The sequence below is a fragment of the Schistocerca piceifrons genome, chromosome 4 (assembly GCF_021461385.2).
Source record: "Schistocerca piceifrons isolate TAMUIC-IGC-003096 chromosome 4, iqSchPice1.1, whole genome shotgun sequence".
NCBI classification, from domain to species: Eukaryota; Metazoa; Arthropoda; class Insecta; order Orthoptera; family Acrididae; genus Schistocerca; species Schistocerca piceifrons.
Window position 1 is genome coordinate 625,857,095 of NC_060141.1, and position 14,975 is coordinate 625,872,069.

Sequence of the window (14,975 nt, forward strand, 5' to 3'; positions counted from 1 at the left end):
AGTGGGAGAGCATATCTCTGAGGCAAGTGAATGTTAACTTCGCAGCGTAACGTATTTTTGATTAAGTTAGTGAACTTCTGCGAAGACATAATGGCACTTTGCCGGTACACTGCAACCACATTTTACTCATCTTCTCATTCTCTGCAACGCTCAAAAGATCTATTGTTGCAGTGTGGTATTACACACCATTTTTAACATATTTTCCGAAACGTAAATTCCAAAACATGACACCATGTGAATTAGCATCATGACAATAGGAACAGCCAGTGACGTCACAAGCAGCACATTACTCGAATGGAACGTTTTAGCGGGCTTTCAAATTATTTGAATTTCATTTCCGTTTTTGTAAAAGAATACTTAAATTCAAGAGGAAAATAAGCATGTTTGGAGCATAAAATGGCATAATCAATCATTAAAGACAATTTCCAGAAAGCAGTCAAATGTCCTATTAAAAACAGTAGCTACACACGCAAGACTTACCATCAAACTACCGGAAAAATTTCACCCTCACATTTCCGAAACAAATAAATAGTAAAATTATCGCACAATCAATTTTACAGTTCATGCGTCCAAGCTGTAGACTACAATAATATATAGATAAATCTAGATTAAAATGAGAGTTCTGTTCCATGACGATCAATCTGTATTTTGGGAAGGTAGAGGCATGAGAGAGGCGATTCCGACGTTGTGTTTGACACCAATATCCTTCACATGGTTCGTCTACCTAAATCGTTCCACAGCCTAAAATGGTGCAAGGTAGGTGAAATTTCCAGGACAGGTTCAAGCTGTGTGGAAAGTCGGGTAATATTCAACACGTGTACGAACCAAGAGGAAACAGTCAGAATGGATAACCAAGAACCAAACAGTAGATTAAAAATGGCAGCGAGGCATGGAGTACTTATCCGAGATGAAAAGGTTGGTACCGTAGAGGAGTTCGTGGCGGGACCGCATCAACCTACTCAAAATACCGATGACTCAAAAATGGGGGAGGAATGTACAAGCGGCGCTTGAGGTGGTGTAAAGAATGACGCAACTGGACAGTGGAAGATTCGCTCATGGATCAAACTGTACCCTGTGAATCTCATGGTAGCGTTTGTAAGGCTAATAGTGAGCTATGGAAGAGGTGGTGTTAAGATATGTGGTGTTTAGAACCCAATGGAACACTTTTGGGATGAGTTAGAAAATCGAATTCGCTCCAGATCCTTTTCTGTTTTCGGCTCTTGAAGAAGAATAGAATACCATTCCTCCATTCAAGCACCCTACTGAAAGAGTCCCCAACAGCTTTCAAGCCATCATAAAGGCGAACGGTGTACACGGCCTATATTGATAACTACTTTTGATGGCATGCTGTAGTCTGAAGTCGCTCATCTCTGATCTTCCGATCGCCCCTGATGCCGCTGAACTCGCTGCAAAGATCAGCGATTAAACACAGCCTCGAGAGTTCGAGCAGTGGTATACTACCCACTGTTAGGTGTACAGTTATTAATTGCAATGCTATGATTCGTTTCGTATATTAACTTTAAAATGAAGTTACTCATAGAAAATGTCTTTCACAAAGAAATTAGCTTCCTTCTTGAATTAAAAAGAATATTCTTTGTATTTCAAAGCTGTAATGAAGAGAAATTGCATTATGAGTCGCAAATATCACTGTATTTTAAAGTCAGCGAATAATGGTCTTTACGAACATGAAAAAGGATCATCTCCATAAACTCATCACCTGGGTAACCTCGATGACAGGTCTCAGTGAGACAGAAGTTATCGTAGATATTGAAACCTTCTGAAAAAGAAGACCAATTATTCTGCACGCTGTGGACCGCTAGAAACCGTCGCAGTACCAGGACGGTCAGTTTAATGCAAAGTGGAAGGTGGGTCTTTAAAATATCTTAACTAACGATGAAGAAAACAACATTCATCTTCCAGTCCAGTAGACCCCGTATGCAGGTTCTCTATCAGTCAGTTTAACATCAAATCCAGCAATCAATGCGTTCTCGTAGTGAACCATGTAGATAATTTCAGGTACCGAAATAAATAAGTATCGAACCACGCATTTTTATGAGGACTGATTTGTATTTCATGCAACATTCCCGTCATAATTCAAGATAATTAGTTAAGTATGTCGCTTAAGACGAGATAAACCTCTAGGCGCTAGCTTTTTGCAAATGGCTGCAGTTAACAATCATTACTAAAGCTCTTGTGTCATAAAACCCGTCTATCTATTGTTATGACTGAGAAATAAGTGAGCGCGGCGTTGGAAAGACGTAGTTACTTTGATCGCTCGTCATTCGCAACAGATAAATGGTTCAAATGGCTCTGAGCACTACGGGACTTAACTTCTGAGGTCATCAGCCCCCTAGAACTTAGAACTACCTAACCTAAGGACATCACACACATCCATGCCCGAGGCAGGATTCGAACCTGGGATCGTAGCGGTCGCGCGGTTCCAGACTGTAGCGCCTAGAACCGCTCGGCCACTCCGGCCGGCTCGCAACAGATAGCAGGAATGGAGAAGTGCTCACTGGCGGTTAACCCTGGATTTCATTTATAGTGTGTACATGTCTACAGCAAATTGTTCACAACAAATGTGTAATTTTACTATAGTCAATTAATGTTCCAGGTATTGTCTTCTAATTCTTTTATTGACGTGTAAAAATAGGCATCACAGTGAGGCTGCATTGTTGAGCAAATCGAAAATCATGCTGATCCCAGAGAAGCGTTGGACAGTGCAGGTTACCTGCTGCGTGGGAGAGGAGCTGTGATATTTGACTGGTAGTTACAACGCACTCATTTGATCGACGAACATGTGTAACGTGTCGCGCGAGTTCAGTCAGGTGCCCATAGTAAAATAATTAATCTCCCACGCTGGCTAAGCGCTGTGTGTTACACCGAACAATGGTTAACTTCTTGTTTTTCAAGTTTGTGATGCTGTAGTTTGCTTTGCTGTATGTAGTTACCTGCATTTGATCGTAGTTGATTTACCTGCTGTGGTCTGGTTTCCGGCAGTCGTTACTTGTCTTATATGGAACGAGAGTAACTCCCATGGTGGATGACCAACTAACTCAGAGCTGTGGGAATGGATTCTGGCCGTTATGATTAGAAACTGGTTAATGACCCACGGAAATTTCAGTTCAGGCGAAATGCCAAGAGAGTGCCCATATTCTCGTCTTTCGCTGCGTACATGTCCTCTGGGGACAGTAGAAGGTGAATAGTAATTAAATATATATATGAAGACACTAACTGTTCTCGAAAGAACAGGTTTTGTAGATGACCGTGCAGCTTTTCCCTGAATAATGATGACTAACTGAAACCCGACAGGTGTTGTTGATATACCTCGATGTGGACACCTGAAAATTTGTGCCCCGACCGGGACTCTAACCCGGGATCTCCTGCTTACATGGCAGACGCTCTATCCATCTGAGCCACCGAGGACACAGTTCAATAGCGCGACTGCAGGGACTTATCCCTTGCACGCTTCCCGTGAGACTCACATTCTCATCTGTCCACAATTATACCTATGTAATGTACCTTATAGACATTTGCCCATTCACTCATTACTCGCGCACGCTTTGGCGATTCCCGTAAGAGTCTGGGCAACCTGTGCGCATTCGCACAGACGAAGGTCAATGGCTGGGTGGCCTTTTAACTATGTATATGAAGACAGTAACTGTTCTCGAAAGAACAGAATCTGTAGATGACCGTGCAGCTTTTCCCTGGAATGAATGATGACTAACTGAAACCCTCAGCTGCCGACAGCTGTTGTTGATATACCTCGATGTAGACACCTGAAAATTTGTGCCCCGAGCGCGACTCTAACCCGGGATCTCCTGCTTACATGGCAGACGCTCTATCCATCTGAGCCACCGAGGACACAGATGAATAGCGCGACTGCAGGGACATCCTTTGCACGCTTCCCGTGAGACTCGCATTCTCAACTGTCCACAATTCTACCTATGTAATGTACCTATTACCTATGTAGTGATGTGTAATGTGCCCAAACTCTTACGGGAATCGCCAAAGCGTGCGCGACTAATGAGTGAATGGGCAAATGTCTATAAGGTACATTACATAGGTAGAATTGTGGACAGTTGAGAATGTGAGTCTCACGGGCAGCGTGCAAGGGATAAGTCCCTGCAATCGCGCTATTCATCTGTGTCCTCGGTGGCTCAGATGGTTAGAGCGTCTGCCATGTAAGCAGGACATCCCCGGTTCGAGTCCCGGTCGGGGTACACATTTTCAGCTGTCCGCATCGAGGTATATCAACAACACCTGTCGGCAGCTGAGGGTTTCAGTCATCAGTAATTAAATATGTCTCCGTTATTAGACGCCCAGGAGAGGTAAGAAAAAAAATATAATGCGTCAAGGAGGAATGATGTGACAGGTAGTAATGCGTCTTCATAAGCGAGTAACATCTCGTGTGCCACACAGACAGTGGTTAAATTGTCTCAGAACGCCGGTACGTTGTCCTTGTGTGTGTGTGTGTGTGTGTGTGTGTGTGTGTGTGTGCGCGCGCGCACACATACCTAGCCACAGAGACGAGTCCAAACCAGCTTGCGCAGACTCCGTGTAGAGTAAACCCGCACACAATGCTGTTGTTGCCCTGTCCCTGCCGTCCCTGCAAACACGAGCCCGTCTGCGGCGCCGCAGCGGTCGGCGGTCAGCGGCCCCACCACTGCGTCAGCACATGGCGCAACCTGCTGGCTCACAGCACACAAGCACGCACGCCGGAAACATCCTGTCCGTTATACTGAGGTGGTCGTCGTTCTGCGTTAATGGTCTGCCAGCAGATTTGTTCACTATTAGTATATGCACCAAGAAGCATGACTTTGTTGTTCGTCCGTCTGTCTGTCTGTCCGAAGGTTAACACTCTTTTTTTCTGACGAACGGATAGAATTATCAAAATTATATCACATACTAAATTGTACGACCCCTTTACGGTGGAGAAACTATAAGCTTTTAAGACAGTGCAGTCAAAATATACAGCCATTTGAACCACATATTTTGATACAAACTCACTCATCAAAAGCTACAGGGTACTTCCGAAAGACCTAGAATCACGAAATGTGGCCAGAAGCAAGGTTTCTCAGTATAAATATTAGTATAATCTGGAAGTGGTTAGTTTGTAATTGTTGTTGTTGTGGCCTTCAGTCCTGAGACTGGTTTGATGCAGCTCTCCATGCTACTCTATCCTGTGCAAGCTTCTTCATCTCCCAGTACCTACTGCTGCCTACATCCTTCTGAATCTGGTTAGTGTGTTCATCTCTTGGCCTCCCTCTACGATTTTTACCCTCCACGTTGCCCTCCAGTACTAAATTGGTGATCCCTTGATGCCTCAAAACATGTCCTACCAACCGATCCCTTCTTCTAGTCAAGTTGTGCCACAAACTTCTCTTCTCCCCAATCCTATTCAACACTTCCTCATTAGTTATGTGATCTACCCATCTAATCTTCAGCATTCTTCTGTAGCACCACATTTCGAAAGCTTCTATTCTCTTCTTGTCTAAACTATTTATCGTCCATGTTTCACTTCCATACATGGCTACACTCCATACAAATACTTTCAGAAACGACTTCCTGACACTTAAATCTATACACGATGTTAACAAATTTCTCTTCTGCAGAAACGCTTTCCTTGCCATTGACAGTCTATATTTAATATCCTCTCTACTTCGACCATCATCAGTTGTTTTGCTCCCCAAATAGCGAAACTCCTTTACTACTTTAAGTGTCTCATTTCCTAATCTAATTCCCTCAGCATCACCCGGCTTAATTCGACTACATTCCATTATCCTCGTTTTGCTTTTGTTGATGTTCATGTTATACCCTCCTTCCAAGACACTGTCCATTCCGTTCAACTGCTCTTCCAAGTCCTTTGCTGTCTCTGACAGAACTACAATGTCATCGGCGAACCTCAAAGTTTTTATTTCTTCTCCATGTATTTTAATACCTAATCCGAACTTTTCTTTTGTTTCCTTTACTGCTTGCTCAATATACAGATTGAATAGCATCGGGGAGAGGCTACAACCCTGTCTCACTCCATTCCCAACCACTGCTTCCCTTTCATGTCCCTCGACTCTTATAACTGCCATCTGATTCTGTAAAAATTCTAAATAGCCTTTCGCTCCCTGTTTTTTACCCCTGCCACCTTCAGAATTTGAAAGAGAGTATTCCAGTCAACATTGTCAAAAGGTTTCTCTAAGTCTACAAATGCTAGAAATGTAGGTTTGCCTTTCCTTAATCTTTCTTCTAAGATAAGTCGTAGGGTCAGTATTGCCTCACGTGTTCCAACATTTCTACGGAATCCAAACTGATCTTCTCCGAGGTCGGCTTCTACCAGTTTTTCCATTCGTCTGTAAAGAATTCGTGTAGTATTTTGCAGCTGTGTCTTATTAAACTCATAGTTCGGTAATTTTCACATCTGTCAACACCTGCTTTCTTTGGGATTGGAATTATTATATTTTTCTCGAACTCTGAGGGAATTTCGCCTGTCTCATACATCTTGCTCACCAGATGGTAGACTTTTGTCAGGACTGGCTCTCCCAAAGCTGTCAATAGTTCTAATGGACAGTAAAGCTGCATGCCCTCGGGAAAAATTACGGCTGTAGTTTCCCCTTACTTTCAGCCGTTCGCAGTACCACAACAGCAAGGCTGGTTTGGTTATTGTTACAGGGCCAGATCAGTCAATCATGCAGACTGTTGCCCCTGCAACTACTGAAAAGGCTGCTGCCCCTCTTCAGGAACCACACGTTTGTCTGGCCTCTCAACAGATACCCCTCCGTTGTGGTTGCACCTACGGTACGGCTATCTGTACCGTGAGGCACGCAAGCCTCCCCACCAAAGGCAAGGTCCATGGTTCATTGGGGGGGGGGGGGAGTTTGTAATTATATCACACAAATTTTGTTGTCAATTCTTATTCGACTATCTGTCTGTCCGTTAGCTAAGACCCATTTCTTTCGGGAATGAGTAGATGCGTTAATCTGAAATTTATCACATTCTAAGGACCGTGGCCCTTTGGCTGTTGAAAGTATTTAAGCATGTAAGTCAATGCAATCAAAAGATATGGCCATTTATGTCATGTATTTTGATACTTGCAAAACCACTCATCAAAATTACAGGGTACTTTCCGTTGACCCAGAATCTAGATTTTGAAGTAAAAATCTTCTACGCTATTAGGCCGCGTCATATTTCCTCTAAAATGATAGACGTTTCGACCCCTCTGCTGGGATCTTCCTCAGGATCTTCCGGTGTCCACTACTCCTAGAACACTGTCACAGACGAGTGTCGCGTCCTCTTATAAAGGGGAGTTTTCCCGCGGTCGTGATGGATATGTGGTAGTATTGGTTAAAATTCTTATGGCTATCCACGATAATTTAGCCAATAACGCCCCTTCTTCTGCATGTGCGGGAATACTGACCTATGACTATGGCTCACCAATGGTAGCCATAAGAATTTTAACCAATACCACCACTTCTCCAGCACGAACGCGAGAAAAACTCCCCTTTATAAGAGGACGCGACACACGTCTCTGGCAGTGTTCTAGCAGTTGTGGACACCGGAAGATGAGGAACATCCCAGCAGAGGGGTCGAAACCTCGATCATGTTAGAGGGAATATGACGCGGCCTAATAACCCAGAAGATTTTAACTTCAGTAGCCACCGCCACAAAGACCTGCAGGCTTCCATGATCTGGATTTTACAGTACAAGTAAATTAAAAAATACGACAGCTGTAAATTTGTTTTCAAATCACACAAAAAATACTTTTCTTAACATAAAAAAATGCGAGATTATATACAAAATTTAAATATAAAAAACATCCTCGAAGTGAAACTTCCTGGTAGATTAAAACTGTGTGCCGGACCGAGATTCGAACTCGGGACCTTTGCCTTTCGCGGGCAAGTGCTCTACCAACTGAGCTACCCAAGCACGACTCCCGCCCCGTCCTCACAGCTTTACTTCTGCCAGTATCTCGTCTCCTACCTTCCAAACTTTACAGAAGCTCTCCTGCGAACCCTGCAGAACTAGCACTAGGAAGATAGGAGACGAGATCTTGGCAGAAGTAAAGCTGTGAGGACGGGGCGTGAGTCGTGCTTGGGTAGCTCAGTTGGTAGAGCACTTGCCCGCGAAAGGCAAAGGTCCCGAGTTCGAGTCTCGGTCGCACAGAGTTTTAATCTGCCAGGAAGTTTCATGTCAGCGCACACTCCGCTGCAGAGTGAAAATCTCATTCTGGAAACAGCCTCGAAGTCTTGCGATTCCTTAGGACGGTATATTGCCACACTCGATATCGATAACAAACAAAAATCGTCGTGATTCTCGACTCTCAGGCTGGATAGATTATCTGTATATGCAATTAAGTTTGTACCGAACTCTCAGAGGACAAGTCTTACCCGCACTTTGCAAGTTTTTCTTATTTTAGCGTATGCAACCACTCGCTTAACGAAAGATACGGAGCGTAGGCTACGGCCACATGTGGTATTTTTCCAGCGGCATTCGGACTGGAAGAAAATGCGTCAGAGAGAGAAGTGCAGTGTCTAAGTGGGGCTAGCCACACTGCAGTGGAATGCAGGCGGCCGCTGCTACGCCAGAAGGCCGGGTATGAAACGCCGCACGCAGCGGGATGCATTCCTGCGCATTTATCTGCAAGAATTCCAGCTGCCCGAGTGAGCACAAGAGCAGTTTTTCGCGCAGCGTTCAGTTCGTCGAGCGTTCTCTAAGATAAAATTTCAGTGCTGATGTGCAAAGTGTAATTTACGGACAGTTAGCGGTTACTTCTAGAGGTACAAAAATATCCACCTATTTATTTATGGAGGTAGGTGATTAGACTATGAAAACAGTGTATTAGTACGAGTATAACATTGCCATGGAACGTATTAGGGGAGTGTGGGAGAAAATGAAGCCACTCGGGATTAGCCGAGCGGTCTAGGGCGCTGCAGTCATGGACTGTGCGGCTGGTCGCGGCGGAGGTTTGAGTCCTCCCTCGGGCACGGGTGTGCGTGTTTTTCCTTAGGATAATTTAGGTTCAGTAGCGTGTAATCTTAGGGACTGATGACCTTGGCACTTAAGTCCCATAAGATTTCACAGACATCTGAACATTTTTGAGAAAATGAAGCTGAAGAAAGAAACAAAGAAAGAGGGACGACAAGTGTGAAAACTATGAAAAAGTTTTATTTTTTACTTCATGTATGTTTACATGCATGTTCCACATTCCGATTGGGACAACCATTTTAAGATTTACTCCGTACAGCAGTTTTGCCAAGGTACAGGTCTGTGACTAGGACAGAAATAGTCTGCAAAGTCTCTTGACAAATTTTCCGCTGGTGCTGCCTCTAGTTTCGTTCGCAGACATTCTTGTTACCCACGAGGCGGAGTGTTCTAAAAGTTGTAACCGTCACTAATTCTCACACAAACAGATGATAAAAATCCCAACACCAAGGAGGAGTTGCACGAATTAAAGCAAATTGGTAGACGTACGGGTATTTCTACATCTAAAAAATGACGTTTGTTCAGATTTCTCGCCAGTCGCACTACGAGGATCTACGCTAGGTTTGCTGTAAATACGCGTCGTAACGGTCGTGAACGTTAGTTACCTTCGAGACTGGACGTAGTGAGTTGATGTTGGTTAAGAATGCCTTTAAGACGACGAAGACACCTGTATCACCAGCTCACTGAGTTTGAATTAGGTCGTGTAATAGAGCTACGAGAAGCTGGATGTTCCTTCCGCGATATTATAGAAAGACTGGCAGGAATGTAGCCGTGGTAAATGACCGTTGGCAGGAGCCACGGGAAGACAGCGTGGCACTACCGAGAGGGAAGGCATCGTGTTCTCTGAATGGCTGTGGTGCATCATGCTGTTCCTGCAGCAGCAATTCGAGCAGCAGTTTGAGCCACAGTGACACAAAGAACCGTTGCAATTTAGTTACTTCAAGCAGAGCTCCGAGCCAGACGTTCTGAAACGTACATTCAACTGACCCCAAACCACAGCCATTTGCGACTTAATTGGTGTCAAACGAGAACTCATTGGAGGATGGGGTGGAGGTCCATTGTCTTTTCTGATAGTAGCAAATTCTACCTCAGTGCCAGCAAAGGCCATGTGTTGTTTAGGAGGAGGCTGGTTGGCTGGTTGGTTGGTTGGTTGATATGACGGGGAGGAGACCAAATAGCGGTGTCATCTTTCCCATCGGATTAGGAAAGAATGGCGAAGGAGGTTGGTCGTGCCCTGTCAAAAAGAGCCCTCCCGGCATTTGCCTGAAGCTATTTATGGAAATCACGGAAAATGTAAATCAGGATGGCCGGAAGCGGGTTTGAAACGTCGTCCTGCCGAATGCGGGTCCAGTGTGCTAACCACTGCGGCACCTCGCTTGGTAGGATACCAACTTTCAGCGTGATACAAACATTGGACCTACACCTGGAGTTGTCGTCTATGGTGCGATTTCGTATGATAGCAGAAGCACTCTCGTTGTTATCCCATGCACCCTGACCTCAAATTTGTACGTCATTCTGGTGATGAACAGCATTCCAGATGGTGTTTTCCAACAGGATAACACTCGCTCATATGACATGCTCTAGATGGTGTCAACATGTTGTCTTGACCTGTCCTTATATCTTTTTCCAATCAAGCAGAGACGGGTCATCATTGGAAGACAACCAGCGTTAATCGTCCTTGTATTGACCAAACAACTGGGACAGGCATCGAACTCCATCCCTGAAACTGACACCTGCACCTGTACGACGAAATGCACATACGTTTTCATGCTTGTCTTCGAGGGTCTACCAGTTACACCCGTTATTATTATACCAACATTTCACATTTTTAAAGGCTTTTCTCATGCATAAATTAACCTGTGGACGTGCAACGTTATTAAGTTAAATATGTTATCTAAAAAATGTATTCCCGAAATTTAATTTCCCTACTTTAATTAGTTATTGATGTAGGGATTTTTTCCCGTCAATGTTATTGTGAAGTGCACAACTTTCTATAACTATTATGTCAACAAATTTGTAAGATGGCTCCCGGGTTCGATTCCCGGTGGGGTCAGGGATTTTCTCTGCTTCGTGATGACTGGGTGTTGTGTGATGTCCTTAGGTTAGTTAGATTTAAGTAGTTCTAAGTTCCAGGGGACTGATGACCATAGATGTTAAGTCCCATTGTGCTCAGAGCCATTTGAACCATTTTTGTAAGATGGCAAGAACTATGCCCCTTACAGGAAGTCATTAAAGATCACCTAACTCACGTTGAGCGAACAGTAGGGCTGAACAAAAATGACTGACAAGGCACAATGCATCTTGTAGAGGGTATAGTATGGACGTATTGGAATAATTAATATCGGGTGATGGTTTTGAAGTAATTCACACGACATGAAACCTTTGTGGAAACGTGTCGATTTACTGGAGGCTAGTTTATCCCAGGGAAGTATTCAGAGGTGACCATGGCCAGCTGGGGAGCGGCAAAGGGAAGCGACAATAGGCAACTTAGGGCGGCTCAAGTTCTGAGAACGCAGTAATGGGGCACGGCCTCCAGCTGCCTTAAGATGAGTGACAGTGAGTGGGTGGTTGACCCCATGCTGGTGTACCTTGAAGCAGATGGAGAACTTGTACACCTGTTGATTAATGTCTGTCATTCCGTTTTCAGTGAAACATGCGAGAAAGCCGCGCAAAGCTACGGTGGAGCGGTCAACAGAGGCCAAAATATGCGTGTTCATGACTATAGCAACTTCACGCTGAATTCACAGTCTGCAGAGTCCGAAGTAAATCAGGTGAAGAGCGACAGAATGAAATACGCCGGCCTCCGATGGGAACGTAGGACCAAGGAATTTGAAGTACTCTCCTTGGAGTCAGAATTCCGGAAAAATTGGTGTTTTGCGCAGATGCTAACCTTGATGGGTGGTCTGAGAGGAGCTAAATAGCAGAAGTTGAGAGGAAGGGAAATTTTGTGGGAATTCGTTCACTTCCCAGAGCAGGCATTGGTCGGCGCTGGGAAGCGATGCATAATTAACGCAACTTGCATTGCAATTGGTGTAAATGATTTTGCTGGAGGGGAAACCGAGGTGAAGAGCGGACTGGGAGAAGCCTCCGTAGAGGTCTTTTGTTCCCAGCTTGCCTAGAGTGCTGACGTGGCGTTCTTTACTCAGCTTGCCTGAGAAAGAGTGAGTATCTCTGCAGTTTAGGACTTAGCAAATGGAACGATTGAGCTTGGAGATTGAAAGTTTACGTTCAGCTATGTACTGAGCAAGATAGCTAGGAGTGAAAAGACGAGCACAGCCTTGCAGCACCACGAGCCTGGCGGACGTCCACACATCGACGCCGCCCCGCCACGCTGAATTCGGTGATATTGCACCCACTCCAGCATGAATTAGGCCACTGATTAATTTGTTGGATGACACGGCGAAGTTTCCACGAGGGATTCATGGGCCTTGTATTGGGGAATTCTTCTCGCACTTCGCACTACATCTGGGTCAGTCGATAGGAATTAATTTTGATTTATCGGGCTTTACTCGATGTAAAAGCAATTTATTACCACTGCCTGATAGGAGAGTCATGTAATGTGATGATTGAAGGTCGGGAGTTAAAATAACTTTGTGATAATAGACTGCATCTGTTTTCAATCAAGTAGTTGAAATCCCAAGTCACTTTCTTAATTAATTTTATGTTCAACATTTGCATCTGGTGTTCAATAGCTGAACATTACATCAATGTGCAACCCTTTTTAATTAAAAGTGATCAATTCTGAATCAATTAAAGTCAACACTGCCACCCCAGTTCAATCAAGAGTCACAGGGCTTTATTACTTTCTCTGCGTTATTCGATATTGCGGTAGTTTTGCACTCTCTGTTGATCTGTTAGTCAATTAGCTGGGGTGAACACACGCCAAAACCAGACAAGTGACAGGTGGGGTGTTACAAATTCAAAGTTCACAAATATCGGCCTGTGAAAAATCCGCCATTTACTTGCAACAGTAGCAAGTGTGCATTCAGTAATAGATAACATGTAGATGATTTTTTTAGGTGTCAGGCCTTTTGCAGCAAAAGGTCTCAAGGGGTTTTCATGTAAGGCAAACCTCCTTCAGCTTCAAATACAAATGGAAGAGGTATATAGGCAGGACAGTGTAAAGAGGTTTCGATTTAGACAAGTATAAAGTGTGTGCATAATTTTTTTTATCTAGATTATCTTCATAACCATAGTCTCCTGCATTCCTGTGAAATACTAATTGCACAGCTGTCACAGCTATTGGAACAAGCAGGAAAGACAATCCCCTAACCTCTATTAAAAATGTCGGTTTTAATTGGAGACAAAGTATTTAGAATCAATTAACTGTCATTCGATAATACCCAAAAAATATATCCGGATATTTCTTGAGTTCCTAGTAATGTGTAAGGTGGATTCACTGTTTCCTCTGCTGCTTTTAACTTCGGTGATGCAAGTAATAAATGTAGTGCAAAAAGGGAGTTCCTATCCAGCAAAACACTGCCTACTGTGTTTCCTAGAAGTTGGCCGTATGACTGCCAATGCCCTGCAGTTTTTCTTGCTCTGTGCGGCTGCTGGAAAATCACATGTATGACCGTAGTGTAACGATTGTAAAGCTGACGGATCATACCAGTAGACAAAACAAGAAATAGAAGTAACCCTCTCAATTATGCATCCGTATCAGTGACATCGATGTTTAGTATGGTTGGAAAATAATTACGAAATACATAAAAAGGAATCCAGTGATCCATAAGGACCATGGATTCAGAGCATATCGCTCTTCTAAAGCACAACTGGCTCTTTACTCACACGAAGGCTCCATCAAGATTTATCACAAGCATGCTGTAAGCAAGTTACTCGCCTATGGAGTATGCTCTCCGTTGTGCGACTATTCAAGCCGTATTTACGTCTGGGATTCCAAAAGGAAGCATAAAATCGTTTTAGAAAACTTTCTGAGAATCCCACACAGATTGTTTCCAGGTTATGTCGTTTCCTGTCTAGTAAAGTCTTCAGATCATTACGTATGATTTGGGCACGATCCCTGCTTGGCTCAAAATGTGGCATCTGACCCTGAACAATTAAAATGTCAGATCCTTCACATGAGTACAAAAAAATCTGCGTTAAATTTCGGCTATTCGATAAATCACACGTACGAATAAAGATTGTCAGTTCAAGTAAAAATTTGTAGATTACAGTTACCATTGGAATCATCTCACGGATAACTTTCTGGGAATGGTAAATCAAGGATTGTATTTTATTAACAAAACACTTCGAAGATTAAATAAAGTTACTAAAAAGACTGCCTACTCTACAACTCTCCATCCACTCTGGAGTATTGAAAGGCGGTATGGGATCCTTACCAGAAGCGATTGACGAAAGTCATTGAGAAAGTTCTATTATCACGAAGTAGCGGAGGGAGTGTCAAGGATATGATACGGAAATTATGGTGTCAGTCATTAAAATAAAGCTGTTCTTCTTGTGAAGAGATATTTTCAACTTCCTCTTCAAAATGCCTAAGTATTTTGACTTCCAGCTACACAGTGAGAAAAGACCAGCGATAAAATAAAACAGTTCTGAGAGGTGTTCATTTTCTCCCTTGCTGTTCACGAGCGGATCGGTACAGAACAAGTCTGAACATAGTTACATGCACCCTCTGCCAAACACTTCAGTGCAAATTGCAGAGTAATCATGTATGTTTATGATAAGCATTTTTATTCCGTATATTAGGTTCGTCACAACACACAAATATATTTTAACGCATTAGTTTTGCAGCTGTTTTGAAGCGTTACTACACCTTTACTGTGTTTTGTTCCTCTCACTATGTGGCGACTTTTAAAAGTAAGTCACACGTTATTCAGGCAGGCGAAGTAACTTTTATCGAACTGCAGTACACTTAAAAGTGACACAGATACATCACTCTGCTTTTCAACATATCCACCAAGTATCTGTAAATAGTGGTTTGATCGTTCAGTTTCAAAACAATCGAGCAAGGGGAGTTTGATGACGACCTATCTCAAGATCAC

At 43.6% G+C, this 14,975-nt stretch overlaps 1 non-coding gene across 1 annotated transcript; it reads right to left on the reverse strand.

Annotated features, from left to right (window-relative positions):
- Positions 1-7,843: 7,843 nt before the first annotated feature.
- Positions 7,844-7,918, reverse strand: Trnas-cga. The gene has a single exon. It is a non-coding gene; the product is annotated as a tRNA-Ser (tRNA).
- Between the last annotated feature and the right edge of the window lie 7,057 nt (positions 7,919-14,975).